The sequence below is a fragment of the Macrotis lagotis genome, chromosome X (genome assembly GCF_037893015.1).
Source record: "Macrotis lagotis isolate mMagLag1 chromosome X, bilby.v1.9.chrom.fasta, whole genome shotgun sequence".
NCBI lineage: Eukaryota > Metazoa > Chordata > Mammalia > Peramelemorphia > Peramelidae > Macrotis > Macrotis lagotis.
This window is the reverse complement of record NC_133666.1, coordinates 231785205-231802957: the sequence shown is the minus strand read 5'-3', so window position 1 is coordinate 231802957 and position 17753 is coordinate 231785205. Positions and strand designations below refer to the sequence as shown.

The following is a 17753-nucleotide window of genomic DNA, read 5'->3' as shown; positions in this document are numbered from 1 at the left end:
ATAAATTCAGAGTCTTGAATTTTGAAAGTCTAACTCTTTGGGGGGTAAATGTTGAAATATATGGTCTAACCAGTCTCTTGGCAGCTGAAATAGAGTCCAGACAGACATCATGGAGTTGAGACAACTGAGAGCATAAAGTGATTAAAAAAGATCATTGAAAAGATTATTGATGTCATGAAAGATTATGGAACAAGTTGGGGTGGAAAGGAAAATTGTGAGACTATCATTGAGAAAGATAAGAAAGTTTCTTAGAAGTCATTAAGGTTGAAACAATGAATGATATCAGTACACAAAAACTGTAGAGGAAAGGTTATTTGGAAAAGGTAGCTGAACAGATATCTAGAGGAACTTCTGGAGAGCAATAACGATGTCAGCTTCTCCTCTAGGACTAATGAATTTGGGGACAATGGAGAAGAAGCATCCAAATCCTTGTATATGGTGAGGTATTTTGTCTCTTCAAGAGAAAGACATATTTCAAGTATGTAAAAGGAGGTGCTAAGAGTTAAAGAGAAAGTGAGCAGAACTGAAGTATGATAAGAACAATAAAAATGAAGTTTTGGCTCACCTTCAGAGACTTGAATTATGAAAGTCCAACTGTTTGGAAATAATGATGATTTATAAGGTCTAACCACCCTTTATTGTCAACTGAAGTGTAGACTTGATGGACATCATCATGAAGTCGAGTCAAGTGAGAGTCTAAAGTGATAAAAGATCGTTGAAGAGGATACTGAAGTCATAAAAGACTTCTTGTCCTCTGTCATCTCTTCCTAACTGGGAGATCATTCCTTAGAGCAATAAACCTAACCAGTTTGGGGTTCCTACTCCCCTCATTTTGATTGATGAGTGTGCTACATGACCCACTATATCTAACTGATTCTCTCTATGCTTCACTTGCCATTCATTTTTATTCTGTCATAAGTCCTGCAGCCATTCTTGGATCTCACCCCCAATTACTGTCTAACTGTAGAACCATAAATATGTCAATGTTGCCACTGCAACTGGAAAGATCATGTTAGTCAATTCCCTCATGGCTACTCATCATCCAGATTTCTTCCCAATCTGATCACCATTCCCCTGGGATATCAGGTTCTTATAAGTAAGCTTTCATTTTACCTTAACTTTGTTTTCTTTAGTCTCATTAAATTCTAAGTTCCTTAAGGACAGGGACAGTCTTGTTTGCATTTTTATTTCAAGTGCTTATCACAATGGCTATAAGTAATTGATAAAAGCTCCATTTTTATGCTCCTCTATCTATGTCATTTTTTTTTTAGGTTTTTTTTTTTTTGCGAGGCAAATGGGGTCAAGTGGCTTGCCCAAGGCCACACAGCTAGGTAAATATTAAGTGTCTGAGACCAGATTTGAACCCAGGTACTCCTGACTCCAAGGCTGGTGCTTTATCTACTACGCCACCTAGCCACCCCTTATCTATGTCATTCTATCAGAATTTAAATTTTAGAGGTCAAATATTATCTTGCTATTGGTTTATATCCCAGGCACTAAACATAATGCTTGTTCCAGGATTGATGTTTTATAATTTTAAATAAAAATTAATTCATTCAATAAAGTAGGAGTTGTGAGATCATGATGGAAAGGATAGACAAAAGAAGATATAGACTAGGAAGGGGGAAGATTGAAATGAATGAATATAAGTATGTGGGAATTTTGTCTTGATAGGTAATAGTACAGAATGACAGGGTTCTGGTAACTACTAGCCTAGGGCAAAGGAATGTCAAGTAGCCAGAAATTGATAGAATAAATTATCATGTCATGAGAGAGGTTCTAGAGGCCTCTTCTTCCAAATGAACTTATCTGATAGTTAAAACAACCTATTCAAGGTATAGCTAGTAAGTATTAAGGCTGAATTGATTGATTCTTTTTCACTCTAGTTCAAGAGTTATTTCTACTACTTCATTTTAACTCTGATTTGCAAGGAAAATTGTACTTTTGCACCATTTATGCAATTTACAAAGAAATGAAGCTTCTTGGTCCAAATGAATTGTTGATTTACTCCCACCCCATTAGTTAATATAGGCCTAGAAAGTAAGGGGAAGATAACACATAATCAGGTACTAGTATGTAAATGAAGAGTAAAGACATATTGCTATCCTGTTATCTCTTTATAAGCCTGGAAAATATTTTCTTGTTTCAGATGGAGGAAGGCAAAGAAGATGTCTGGGCAAAATTTAGTTAAATACCTTCTGTCCCCTTTAAAAAGCTGACATATGAAAGAGCAACAACTCAGCCCCAGAGAGAGACTTTCTTCTCATTTCTTCATAGAAAGGGGGAAGGAGGGTATTTTACTCTCTTTTCCTTCCATCATCTATGGTACTTTGAAATATACCTGATTGTACCCATAGCAAGTTTTGCTTCCAATCACTGTGAGATGTATTAGCAAAAATCTTTTTTTTTTATTTAATGAGCATACATATATTTCAAGTGGTAGGAGTAAAACCCCCAAAAGACCTGCAAAACAGTCAACTATAAGGTAATCTGTTCTCATCCCTGATTTGATACAAATAGAGATTTCAATGATGCTAATTGTAGTAATTCTTTTTATTCTTATTAACCCTGAATATGAAATCTAGAGATTCATACAACCCCCCAAGCAGTTCACCTAGGTATGTTCATAAATTATATGGATAAGCAGAACTATTATATCATTCCTCTACCTAAGGTTAGATATCAATTACTACCATTTTTGGAATTGAGGGATGCCTTTAGTTCACCCTGTCTTTCAAATTCCCATTTCACATCAGCATTCATAGTTCTTGAGCTAGAAACTAAACTCTGAAGGACTTAATCCCATTTGTTTCTGGAACTCCTGTCCTTTGGTCCTGTGGTCCAGAGGGAAAGTGACATCTATTTCATGCTACAACTAGGAACACTACCAATCAAGCTTCTTTTCATTTCCTCTCTCCCTCCTTCCCTCCCTTTTTCCCCTCCCCTCTCCCTCCCCTCCCTCCCTCCTTTCCTTCTCTTTTCTCATTGTAGACTATATGTGGAAAGAAGTTAATTCTATCCATATTTTCTAAGAAACAAAGCAAAGAGAATGGTATAGACTTTCTTGTATTTTCCCCTGCTTCTACAATACTTATCTGGACTCCATTCTGAATTGCTATGCTTTTTTTCTATTAAGTATGATCTCTCATAATGGGATCTGAATTTAGAGCTAGTGGGAATCAGTTTGTATGGGACTCAGCATAATTTCATTACAATTTGATCTTACTGAAGTGGTAAGCATGCTTCAACAGTACAATAGGGAGAGTTCCACTGCGACAGGGATTATATTGACAAGGAGGAAAATGTCTGGTTGTGATTTCTCTATCCAAGCCTGAGCTTTCAGAAGGCAATCTGGTATTAATATATAGTTGTGTTAGTCTTCTCTATCCTGAGGCCTTAGGAAATCCAGAGGCTCCAGTTCAAAATATAAACATTTTTCTCTTACTGTAACAAGAACAAAAGCCCATGGCATGTCCCCCTATTATTTCTAGGCAATCTATTTGTGGTAAGAAAGATTGACCACTGCCTAATTCATGTACTTGAAAGGGGAAATTATGAAGTAAATGAACGTTGAAGTATAAGACTATTACTCCTATTATTATAGCACACTCATTTGATTCTGCTCACTTAGTAGCCAGCATTAAATTCTATTTCTTCATGTAAATGCATTTCTATAATTTAATCTAGCTCAACTGTTTGACCTTGTGCAAGTAGCTTAACCTTTCTGGGTTTCAGTGTTCTTATCTATTAAATGAGAGGATTGAATTAGATGATCTCTTAGGTCATTTCCAATTCTAACATTTAATCATCTTAATTATGGCCTTTGCAAAACTGGGTTATAATAAACGGTTTTAAAAATGTCTTTCTCTTTAACTACAGATCTCCCCATCAAAAGGGACGTGTTTTGGTGAAATTATCCATGTAAATAAAATCGTTGTTTAATAGTCAGAGAAATTGCTCATGATCTTTAATAGTAGGCAAGGAAACTGCAGAAAATCCTATAGGAAATCTTGCTTCTTGCTTGTTTGGGGATTTAACCTTACCTTGGCTTAATGAACTATGTAGATTAGCTCAATATAGTACCTTATCTTATCTAAGAGTTTTAGTACCTTTCCCAAGAGTTTTCAACTTATCCTTTACTAAAATCTTTGAAGAATTATTTAGAAAATGATTTAGGAAAAGAGTTTGGTTTAGTTTAGAAATAAGCAGTATAGAAAAGGGAGAAGTTCTATTGTTCAGTTGTATCCTACTGTTTGTGACCCTATTTAGAGTTTTGGGGGATACTGTAGTAGTTTACCATTTCCTTCCTGGACCATTTATCAGGCCACCAGAAGTTAATTGATTTTTCTTAAGGTCGCATAGCTAGGTGACACCTAGCCCTGGATTTGAACTCAGATTAAGTGCTCTAACTACTGCGCACCACCTGCCTCAAGGGGAGAGGATACTTTGGCCAAAAATAATACATTTGTGTTTTATATAGTTGTATTTTCAGAAATACTGAAAATAATAAAATCATCTAAAGTATATTCTTACCTATAAATAAGAGAACATATAAATTATTTTTTCATTAGTAGCTGCATACTTTGCTAGGTATAACATTTCTTTGTTTAGAAGTCACTAGAGAATGAAGTACAAGGATATTTGATTAAGATGTAATATCAGAGGGTCAGAAATGTTTACTTATTATTTATACTCGTGTCTCTAAATTGAATTTTCTACAATTTCAGTATTATTTCCTGGTAAGAAAAAGAAAAAAAAATATTTACACCCAAATGTCAATATGCATATATATGTCACACACATATATACATACAAATAAATATATGTAAAACATGCAGATATATTGAATATAAATATATGTATATATGTGTGTGTGTGTGTGTGTATGTGGTATTTATGCCTTTAAAAAGCACAGTGTTTAATTATTGACAATTTCTCTTTTTCTAAATTACTATTTTTGGTGGTGTTATTGGTATTGTTATAATTCAGGTGAGGGTGAAGTTGATACACTCAAGTAAAGAGTTTTTATTATTTTTTAATTTTGAAATTGTCTAATTTGGAATTTCATCTAATTTCCCCATTACTCTAATAGAGATTCAAATGTACAAGGACTATCAATTCTAAAATGACTTCTGCATCACCAACTTCTCATTAAATATAAATCAATAGAAACTTAATGCTTTTTTAAATATAGTTCTTACTTGCTCAGGAAAGCCAGTACTTTTCAGCTCTCTTCCTGGTCTCTGCTTTTGATTATACATTTCTAAGTATTTTATGATCTTTTGGTTCCTTAATACTAAATCATATTTTTTAACACAAATTTAAACAAATGCAAATTTTACCAGTTTTCCAACAAAATAATTAGGTATTTAACTAAATGTCTTAATTTAGAGGGTCTTGTTGATTTTTTCAGAAAATGTTATTATTCTCTAAAACAGAGGAGTCAAACATATGCCACATGACTTTCCAAAGTATAGACCAAACCAGATCAAAATTCAATATTTAACAAGCTAAGCAAAAGTGCAATAAAACAGGGACACTAACATTTTAAATTTAAATTAATATGAGATTTTCAGGTTTCCTTACACATGTATTATTGGTTCCTATTTCTCCTTCAAAATGAAGGCAGGTTGGCTTACATTCATTGTGAGTGCTAAAGAGTAAAATGATTGAATATCCAATGAAATAATATATCTTGTTACCTTTGTGTGTCTTGTGAAACCAATCCTGTCAGTTCTAACAATTTGTGCCTGTTTGTGAGTGTGCACATGTGTATGTGTGTTTGGAAAACTCACCTAATTTTACATTGAGTTGAAGCTGTTTCATGTAATTTGATTTCATTTATAGTGAGAATGTCAACATTCTTGTTACATAATTATTCTTGTCTCATATCAGAATAGTTATTTAGTAAAGATTACATGCTAATGAGTAATAAGACTTCATTTAATATTTGTAGATATTAAATCAAAAAGAAACAAATTAGGGATATAGTTACTTGGGAATTGAGATACAAGATCATCATGAAGCCCAAGAACTAAACAGATAATGGCCTAGGCACTGCCTATGATACTTCATATGGAGAGAATTTGTTTCAGTCTCTGGAAAGGAATAATGTATTGGTAGATTATGTATTTCCACTTGGGAAGGTTAGATAGCTAGATAGATGGAGTCAGAAAGACACGGTCTCAGAGAATCTCATAAACAGCAGTCTAAGGACTATAAGTCTTACCATCTTTTGAGACCTCATCAACAACTTTGCCACAATTCCTGTGAAAATAGACAGGGAGTACCCTGATATGAAGTACATTTTGTAGTTTGTGTTCAACTGATTGCAGTGATTAAAAAAAGATCTATCAAGTGATCAGTCTGCTCGACTGATTTATAATGTTTGTCACCAAGCAGGTACTCAAAACTTTTAATTTTGGTAGTATGAGCAAGACTTCTACTCTATATATATAGCTTTTGTCATGATATGTCAGTATACATCATGATAGAACTTTAGAGATAGGACTTAAATTTTTCTGAGTCATTTAAAATTGGATTTTGTTTTTTCTGAATTCTCTATCTTGTGTCTTAAGCAAAGCTGCATATGGAGAGTATATTTATAATTCTCTATGTTAGCAACCTAAGGTAGAATATTTACAATCATAAAGGAAACCAAAAATGCCTAAAACATCAGACAAGGCTTTGAAAAAGTTATTTGAATTTTTAAGATTTTAATCCACTGTCAAAAATCTAAAAGTAAAGTTATTAAAGCACTATTCTTATTTAAAATTAGCAATTATATTGTAAAGGATAAAATAGTAGAAAACTATAAATTGTTGGCAACTATTATTATCATTTAGGTTAATACTTATGCAAGTGGATTGATGCCATTTATATATTAAATAGAATATGACTTTAAATATAAATATGCTGACATTGTATAGAATAGTTTAATTCATTTTATGACCATCCTTTATTAGTATATTATTCCTATGAATCCAATTTCTTTTTAAGAACTGCAATATCATATTTCCTTATTGCCATTAGCAAGTAATATACAATATCAGAAAAAGAATATGAAGTCTCTATCCAGGTAATACTGTTACTAATTTTATTACAAGATAGAAAATTCTTTGCTTTCCAGAGACTAATATTAATTAATTTGATCACTGAAATATTGATATTATATATTTTGAACTTTTCTGAGTTTGCTTCTAGACCTACTGTAATAATGATTTTTAATGTCTCAAATATAATTGACATTAACGAAACTAAAGTAATAGTGATTATAAAAAATGCACTTTACTACCAGATTGGTTGTGGTCAAAACATCAACTATCATTTTCTTTGTAAAAATAGTTTTAAAAATCACTTCTATTTAAGACTAGATGTTGTACAAAGAACATTTTACTTTTGTGACTCAGTAATTTTCAGTCTGAGATTAAAACTATTTCTGAATATTTTTAAATTTGAAGTCTTATGTTAAATATCACTTACCTATTGTGGCTCCTCAAACTTAGTTTTCTCCTACAAAGATTATCTTTTCAATAAGAAGACATTACTAATAACTGATTTTTGGAATATATTCTATCATCTCTTTTTATTTGGTAGCTGATAGTAAAAGTCTTTTTATTAAGAGTATTCTATATTTTAAAAGATTATTCAACAAATATATTGAACCCAACCCTTGAGAATCTGATGAACACCTTTATAAAAATGATCTCTTATGTATCTCTTTCCCTTAATCCTAATTCCTCATATTAAAAATTACTAATCTGTGAGCATATTCATCAAAATATGTTTGTATGACCCTAACCTGACAGTTCACTGCTGAGGGAATGAGGGTGGAAAAAAGGGTGGAAGGAATTTTGTAATTTAAATATAAATATATATATATATATATATATATGAAAATAAATAAATAAAATTAAAAATAAATAAATAAAAAGACATATTAGAGGCTGCCCTTAAATCACGTCTAATAATAAAAGGTTGCATAACTGAAAAAATGTCTTTTCTGAAACTACTAGCTATTTCTTATAACCCCATAGTATTTCATCACAACCATTTATCATAATTTCTTTTGTAAACTACTTGTTTTTATCTTTTGATCATTTATCAGTTAAGGAATGATACTTATTTTTAGTGTTTGTTCTATATTCTTGATAAATGAAGCCTTTCTCAGAGAAAAGAGTTGTAAAATACCCCCTTCCCCCATTCATTCATTTTCTGATTTCCTTCTAATATGGTGTAGATTAGTTTTGCTTTCAATCTCATGTAACCAGAATTATACTTTGGTCTATACTTTTCTTTCTCTGTTTTGGTTCTTGATGAGTTAGGTATCAAAACTATATTTATGTCATAAAAGTAATTTTGTGGGAATGCTTCTTTACCTATTTTTTCCATATAGTTTTATAATAGTGGGATTAAATGTTTCTTGAATTTTTGGTAGAATTCACTTAAAATTTTATTTGATCCTGGGGATTTTTATTTAGGTAGCTAATTTATGTATTGTTCAGTTTTTCCCCCTAAGCTAAGGTTATTTAAGTATACTATTTCATTTTACAGCTTTTTCTCTCTTTTATTCATGTAAGGATTTAGAAATATAAAATACATTATAAATATAGATAGAAAAATAGGAATATAAAATTTCCCCTAAATATTACTTGGGCTGCACCCCACATATTTTGCTTTGTTTTTCTTATTATTATCATTCTCTTTAATGTTATGATTGTTTCTATGAATTGTTCTTTGATTTTTTTTAGAATTAGATTATTTACTTTCCAATTAATTTTTAATGTATGCTGCCATGCCATGGCCCTTTATTGAATGTAATTTTATGGTGCCATGGTTTGAAAATGCTGCATTTAATATATCCACTTTTCTACATTTGTTTTTATATTATGGATTATCTAACATGTAGTCATTTTTTGTGAAGGTGTCATGTACATTTGAAAAAAAAAGTATAATCCTTTCTTTTTCCATTCACTTCACTCTAGTGGTCTAATGTATACAATTTTTCTAAGATTCTATTCACCTCCTTAATTTCTTTCTTTATTTTATGGACAGAGTTATCTAGCTCCGAGAAAGGAAATTGCCCCCATAGCATTGTTTTACTGTCGATTTTGGTTTGTAATTCATTTAACTTTTTCTTTAATAATTTGGATGCTATTCTCTTTGGTGATTATGTTTAGCATTGCTATTACTTCATTGTATATGATTCTTGCAGCTTCTCTTCCTTTTGCTTCTCTGTTATGGTTTCAGGAAAGTTGAGGATGGAAAATAATCAAACCCAAATAAGGCTCTTAGGGACACAGGAATAACCAGTACAGTGCTTTCTATATGACATTCAAATGTTTACTGATTCCGATGAATTCCAAATCAAACTGTAAATGATTTGGTTTTAACTTGATATTCTTAATGATTCTCACTCTTCCTTTCTTAAAAAAATATTTGTTTGTACATAGCTATATAAAGTATCTCATTTTATATAGATACATAATTACCATGAGATTCATCCTGCTTAATCCAACTGCAGAAAACCTGAACTTCTGAATGTTTTAAAATATAGTATTGTGCTCTATTTTTTTAAATCAAGTTGTAATATGTCTAATAAAGTGCCAGAAGGTAAGGTTTAGTACTTTTAAAAGCAGATTCTATCAATCACAAAGCCGAGGCAGGAAAATGCTAGAACTTGCATCATAGATTGAGAACTAAAAGGATCTTTGAGGTCAAATCCAATCTATTGATTTTATAGAGGGAGAAGCAGGTTCAATGAGTTGGACTGAACAGTTCAAAGTAAAAGAAGTAGTAAGCAACAAAGTTTGAATTTGACCTGGAGTCAGGTTCCACTGTACTTTGCAGCTACAATTTCCCTACTGTGTAGGGAAACAGCAAAGACTTCAATATTTTGGAGCATCTCTGACTCCAGCAAAGGGAGTACTTCATCCAAAAAGGTTGATGGTCAATCATTCTTTGTCAGCCAGATCTATTCTTTCACTTTCCTCCCATGTATTTTCCAAAATACACTAATTCTGTTTTGATATTGTGTGTATTACAAACCAGTTGTTTTACTTATAGCCTCTCTGGATCATCTCATTTTCCACTGAATGCTTCTTCAATACTACCTTTTATGCTGCTTCTCCTATGTAATTCTCAGTAGTATACTCAAACCTCCTCCTGTATACTATGAGACTTTGTAATGCCTGTTAGGTAGACTTCAATTTTAATTCAGAGACTGTGGAATTCTGTGATATACAGTCAAGTAATATCACCGACAGAGTAAAGGGATTTATAAGAACAATCTTTGCTTTATAAAGAAGTTTGAGGTCAATAAAATCATTGTACAAATTCCCATATGCCATCCAGCTTTACCTTCATATTCTGCTCTATTAATATTTATCTATATGTTTTCAATGCTTTCCAAAATGTATCTACTGTTTGATTGCATCTATTGGTTTTCTATTTAACTGAACCAAAGACATTCTTTACCTCCTTTATTCTCTATTTTTTGTGGATAGTAAGTATGAATTCTTTTCCAGTTATATCAACAAGTAATTATTAATCATTATGACTTCGCTGGCACTGTGCTGGCAATACAAAGAAAGGTGAGAAAAACATGGTTCTTGTTCACAATGAACTCAGAATCTAATGGGGAAGACTATTTACAAGCAACTATGTACAAGCAAACAAGCTACATATATATATATATATATATATATGTGTGTGTGTGTGTGTGTGTGTGTATACATATATATATATATATATATATATATATATATATATATATATATATATATATATATATATATATTCCTATATATAGGAAGCTAAATCTATCTATTCACATGGAGAAAATCAGATATCTATCTAACTACAGTTAGATATATGAAAGTCTAGAAATAATCAATAACTATGTACAAACAAGCTTCATATAGGAGAGGCTAGAAATAATAATAATCAGGAAGGAGGCAGTAATATTAAGTTGGGTTGGAAAAATTTTATTGTAGAAAGTAGCATTTTAATGGTGGTTTGAAGGAATCCAGAAAAGCTAGGAGATGGCTATGAAGAGGGAGATAATCCCAGTCATATTAGATAGTGAAAATAACAGAGGTGGCAAGGTGGTGTGTCTTCTGAGAGGAATTTTAAGAAGGCCAGTATTTCTGGAAAAACAGAATATGTAATGGTAATTAAAATGAACATTAGATGTCAGAAAAATTTTGTATTTGATCCTGGTGACATGGTAAGATCTGTGCTTTAGAAAAGTCATTTAAAAAACTGAGTGTAAGGAGAGACTTGAGGTAAGGAAACCAATCAGAAGACAATTATGATTGTCTTGAGATGGCTTGAGATGATTGAGATTTTCTCCAAAGTAGTGGCAATGTTAGAGATAAAAGAGTCCTTATAAAAGATGCTTTTATAGACAATATTTGACAGTCATTGGATATAAAAGATAAGAGTCAGGAGTCAAGGTTGACAATGAGGTTGTCAACCTAGACAATGGAAGGCTTGTGGTGTCAACTTTTGAGCGACTATAGATCTCATTTAGGAACTCTGATGTGATCTAAGATGACACTATCAGCAAAATGGTACATGCAAACCAAAATATCTGAAGGATCTCATTACCTACATAGAACCCCTCTTGCATTTCAACTGAAGGACAAACCTTCTAGGAAAGCATGTATCTCTCTATTTTCTGCATTTGTTGCAAATAATTCAAGGTTTCCCCTCCACCATAAATATTTCTCTTGTCTTTATCAACGGAACTGTGATGTTACCATGTGGATGAGTGTGAGTCATCTTTTGAGGGAGTACATTTTTTGCTATTGTCTGTTTTTTTAGTATTGCCAAATAATAAGTATTGATGAGTTTAACTATATACTTTCCTATCATTTATGTATCTAAAGATGTAGTTTATTGTAGCTCACATGATTTATAAAAGTTTGCTTATTCCTTTCTCAGAGGATGCCCTAGTCAAATGTATATAAATTGTTATTTCAATATTTTGTGACTATTTTGGGAAAGTAGGATTATGGGTCATTATTGATTTTTCAATAACCTTCTTTGGAAGAGGGAAGTGTAGAGATTCAATCACATGAAAACTTTTTTTTTTTGTTTTTAGTTTTTTTCAAGGAAAATGGGGTTAAGTAGCTTGCCCAAGGCCACACAGCTAGGTAATTATAAGTGTCTGAGACCAGATTTGAACCCATGTACTCCTGACTCCAAGGCCAGTGCTTTCATCCACTACGCCACCTAGCTGCCCCAATCACATGAAATCTTAAAAATTGCGTCCCTTCAAGTACTGGCAAGCTCTTGATCCATTTATTCTATCTCAATTGTTTCCCATCTTTACTGCATTTCAGGCTATTTTAATGTCTAATATGCAGCACAAAAGAGACCATAATATTAGATATTGCCAAATGTGGTGGCAACATGTTACCTATGAAGAGAATAATATGACATTGCAGTACTTCATTAATGTTTGATGGTTTGAATTGTCTAAGCTACAAAATGTTAAATGTACTACTGACTTGGATACATAGCCCAAAATCAAAATAGTAAGTCAACCAGGGCAAGATCTATTTTGAATTTTTCTCAACTGGGGAAAAATCGTTATAATAGAGATACTAAAGTCAATTATATTCAACAAATATTTATTAAATTTTAATTTTATTCATTCATTCATTCATTTGTTCATTCATTTGTTTGTTTATTTATTTATTTGTTTGTTTGTTTATTTCTTTATCTCTTTATTTATTTATTAAATACCTGCTATGTGCCAGACTGGATTATTGTTAGATTGTGCTAGACCAGAATGAAATAGCCTCTGCCCTCAAATTGCCATTTCCTTTCTATGATGGTATTTATTCAATTAAAATCATAGAGGCATAAGTCAATATTGTCTAGTGGAGGTTGGGGGGAGGATGCTGAACTGGAAATGGGAAAGCATGAGCAATGCCATTCATTTTTTGTTCTCTGTGACATCTTAAGAAAGTTATTTAAGCTCTTCAAATGTCATTTCCTTATCTGAAGAAAGTGGTAGTTGGGCTATAAGATCTCTAAGTTCCTTCCAGCTGTAAAACTATGGAATTTTAAAATGAGTTGATCAGCTAGCAAATGGAAAGGCATGATCTTCCTGAGACCTCATTATTAGAGGTAATATTTAGGATTCCTCTCTGTGAGAGAAGTAAGCAGCTAATTAAGGACTCCACACAAAGAATGAAGAAACAAGCCAAAATGGTAAGTATGAGTTTATACCACAGTTACACTGAAAGCCTGTTTTTTAACGAGATTATTCTTAAAGTTACACTCATTTATTTGTGTTGATTCTACCACAGCATTTTATTACTCTGATTTCATATGCAGAAAAGTGACTGAATTATGTATTCTTGGCATGGTGGTAATGGTGGTAGTGAAAATAATCCCTTTGATGTGCCTGTTTTGAGAGGCTGACTCTAAGTATTGGTATCATTGTAATACTAGCTACTTTATTTCAAAATAAGAAGTTGAGATCATAACAAAGTTTAAATTCAAATCTTTAAACATTTGTTGAATTGAATTATGCTATTAATATTTTCTAACAGTGTTCATTATAGTAAAGTATTCTGCTTCTAATAATAATCATATTTACATCATAAGATTTGTGTGAGGGAAGTTTTTTTTGGTCAACTTAAGATCGCAAAAAAATGTGTTATTTTGCTTTAAATCTAGTCCTGAAATATCTATATCTATTATTCTATTTAGAATCATTAATTATTGAGGTTGTTTTATTTTTTCTACTGAATTTACTTTGATAGTAATCCCACACATGCACACAGACTCACACAGAAATCTGGCTTCTTATTATTATACCAGTCAGACAGTATGCTTAGACAAAAAATCTGTGAGAACATATGGTATTAGAGGGAAAAAATGAGTGAATGCACACAAAAATATACAATTTTCACTTTTTTAAAAATTGTGTTATTTTTCTCATTTTTTCCTCTTTTAGTTCTAATTCTATTTCACAATATGATTAATATGGAAATATGTCACACATGATTGTGCATGCATAACCCCTATCATATCATTCATTGATTTGGGTGGATGAAAGGAGTTTGAATAATATGGAACTCAAAAGTTTACAAAAAATGAATGTTGAAAATTTTCTTTGTAGGTACTTGGTAAAAATAAAATAAAATAAAATACCATTCAAAAGTTAAAAACAAAAATATTATATGGTAGCAGCTGACCGGAATTGCTAGCAATGGTGTCCTGGAATAGATATTATTCTCTAGGGAATGGACTTTTCCATTCAACCCTAAAGCAATAACAGCAGGTGTCATGGTTTGGGATTGTAAAATTACACAGTATTTTGTGGGATTAGGGATTAGGATAAGAAGTAGGTAGGTATAGATCCTGTGATTTAATTGGTATAAGTAAGTCCAAATAAGGAAATTCCCTCTATCAATGCACACCTGCAATTTATTGTCCTAGAGAGTTCTTAGGGGACCTGAGAATTTAAGTGACTCTTATTCAGGGTCACATAACTGATAAATATGTCTGAGGTGGAAATTGAACCCAGATGTTTAGGAGTTAAGGCCGACTCTCTTTTCATCATACCATTGCTGCCCCTTTTGCTGAGTAAATTATAAATTAGAGTAATAAAAAGAGCTGATCTAAATGATTTTCCCTGTGTTTTTTTTCCTTCAGTCATTCAGATAAATCTATATTATCTTCATTTTCCATTGGCTCATTTAATTTTGTCTTTTAAATCCTTTTTTTGCAATAATAAATAGAAATTTTGTTTATAGCAAATAATTTAATAGAATTTATTAATACCTACCATCAATGTATATCACACGGTATTTTTTTTTAGTTTTATCATTTATTTTCAGACCATTCTACAAGATGCCAAAAAATGACCTCCTCCTATTCTTTCTCTGAATTCCACCAGAGCATGCTTTGGAAAAAAGCTGAAAGTGCTCCTGAAGTGTAAACATTTCTTAAACATATTCATCAATAAAGAAAAGTCTTCATTCCCCACTTTGATACTATTTTGTTTTTTCTATAAATTCTGGCCTTCAAGACTTTTATGTATGTATTTGTTCTGCCTCCTCATATATCTTACTTAGATTCTAGTTCATTGGGCTGTCAGAAAGTTTCAGTGGTTTTCTTGAAGATGTAGTGGATTTTTTTCATTCTTTTTCTACTGCTATCACTTCAATGATTGGGCAATCTGTACCCTTTGGTTGCTAACAATCTTTCTTAAGCAATATCCACTGCAAATGACCTAGGCTTCCATTGCAAAATACTGCAAATAAATGTGGACAAAGTATCCGTAATTGGTTTTTAGAAGAGTATAAGAGAGAATTAAATCAAATATTATGCAATATGTGAGCTTGCCTAGACACTTGGATTTTATATCATCTATATTTTACATCATAGTTTGTAGGTTTCTACTCTAGTCAATTCTTAAAGCATCCCCCTACCCATAAGTCCTTTAAGATTTCCCATGCCTTCCCATTCCCCAACTGGTTTCATTGGTTTTAAGAATTCTCAGATGAGGAAACTTCCTCTATCAATGGAGGTTTACATTTCTTCTACTATTTATAGTCTTGAGGTTTGCCTTCTATTCAGTATACCCTGCCTTTCCAATGCTATTCAGTCCTTACTTAACCTATACCCTCTCTATATGTTTATTCCTATTCCTGAATCCGAAGTCTGAAACCAAGTCTGAACATGGAAATGAATTTATAATCTAAAGATGAGAGTTTACTCGTTCCTTATCAATTTAGCCTAAGCATCTCTTCTATTCTGATCTTGGCATTTCAGTTTCCGAGGGACTTGGTTCCTTCCTCAATTGTAGGGTCATGAGATACTCTGCCTTTCATCCCATTTCTCTAAGTTCTGTTTTATTTCCCCCTCTTTTCTTCCACTTGTTTCAGCATCCTTGTGATTGAACTCCTCATAGCTGCTGCTTGGAGTCCTTGATAGCAATCACTCACTTCCTCTATTATCAAATTCCCTGCTGTTTTGATCTCTGTCAATCACCTGATCAGCATTTACTTGAATACACTATGCATTTTGAATTTCTTTGGATGTTGGCTAGCAACACTATTGTCCTGCTTTTGCTTTGCCCTAAAGACTGATTTTCCTTTTATAATCTAGTTTCAAATGAATTAATGTTGTCTATAATAATGAATTATATATATATATATAAATAAAATATATAACTAATAATATAAAATTAATTGATTTTCTATAATTAAATAGGAGGGTGTTAGGTTGACTAGGCTGCTTGTTTTGCCTCCTAGGAGAAGAAGTGGCATCTTCAAGGTTTAACTCCTCTCCAGGTTTCTGATGAAGTCTGGGAGGCTGTTCCAGGCTGCTTCCTCTGGTGGTCATTCACAAGAATAGTGATTCTGCACAGTCCATTGCCGTTGCCACCATCATCTCCTTCTGGGTGGATTTGATCCCTTATCACAGCTGCCTCCTCCTGAGCTGGGCCTTCAAGTGCCTCCTCCCCTCCTTGAGCTGTTCTTGCAGCCAACTCCTCCTCTTAATTTATCCTCTGGCACCAGAGGCAGCACAGGTTCCAAAATTCCATCTGATAGTTTTCAGAGAAGTCAGTCACTTCAGAAGCAGATACACAACCTTAGGTCCTCAACTAAATGCACAATTAGTAGGCTGATTTTCACAACTATAATCCACAAAAAGACCTGCTATGATTGCCTCCTAGGAAGAATATACTTACTGTGGGTCTTGGGCTATTCATGTTTATAAACAAGTGGATCTAGCTATGTGCCCCTATCTCAATGTGCACTTTCCACCATATGTAAATATGTATATATGTATGATGTATCACCTCTATATAACCTTCATGTTGATGAAAAGATATGAAGAGCTATGAAAAACAGGTTTGTTCAGGCACATACCTCTGCAGCCCAATGAAGATGAGCACAGTATTGAAATGTATTTGCCATTTACTGCTAATGTTGTGGAAAATCATAAAGATGAGTCTACTTTCATGCTTATATTGGTTGGAACTCTGAGTCAGTAAAAAAAAAAACAGGAATTCCAAAATCTCTTCAGCAATTATCTTGGGGATCCCAGAAATCTCTTTATAGTTTCTTCTGATTTCTGCCATTTGGTGCTTGAGCATTTTAGAGCCACTAGATCCTGAATCTATTAGCAACTATTTGAAAAAATGTACTTTAACATAATTTGTGGAAGACATTCCATTGGGGTGTTTTTAAATGCTATCACAGAACTCCAGAATAATAGAATGAATGTAAACTTTTCATTTTTTAATTATACCCAGTCAAACCAGTGTAGAAATTGGCAAAGCAGTTCACTGAATTATGCAGCTGGAGCACTTAACAGTCCACTGAATTTCTGAATACTCATTGAAACCACCTGCATATAACTATTCTCTAAATGAAGCCCAGAGTAGCCATTAAAAAGATATAAAAAATCTATATCTTTTTAGGGGATACCAAAACATCCAAAGTAATAGAACTTTCTTCTTTTCTAGTAGGAATAGTCCTTTAATTTCAATTGATTACAAAATGCTTTTCTATTTAAAACAATGGTAGGAAAGAAGTCAGGCATCAAAATATTTTATGATTTAAAAATGATGATGGATGTAAGTCACAGTGGACATGGTCTTGAAAATGCAACTTGTAAAAGACTTACCATATTCTAAATTTGCACTCTGAAGATCTGTGCGTGTGCATGTATATATAAATGCATATGTATATATACATACATATATATTCTGCTTTCAG

General features: G+C 32.5%; 1 pseudogene; it reads left to right on the top strand.

The window, feature by feature from the left end:
* The first annotated feature begins 367 nt into the window (after positions 1-367).
* Positions 368-17365, top strand: LOC141498981 (protein MEMO1-like; annotated as a pseudogene).
* Positions 17366-17753: the final 388 nt, after the last annotated feature.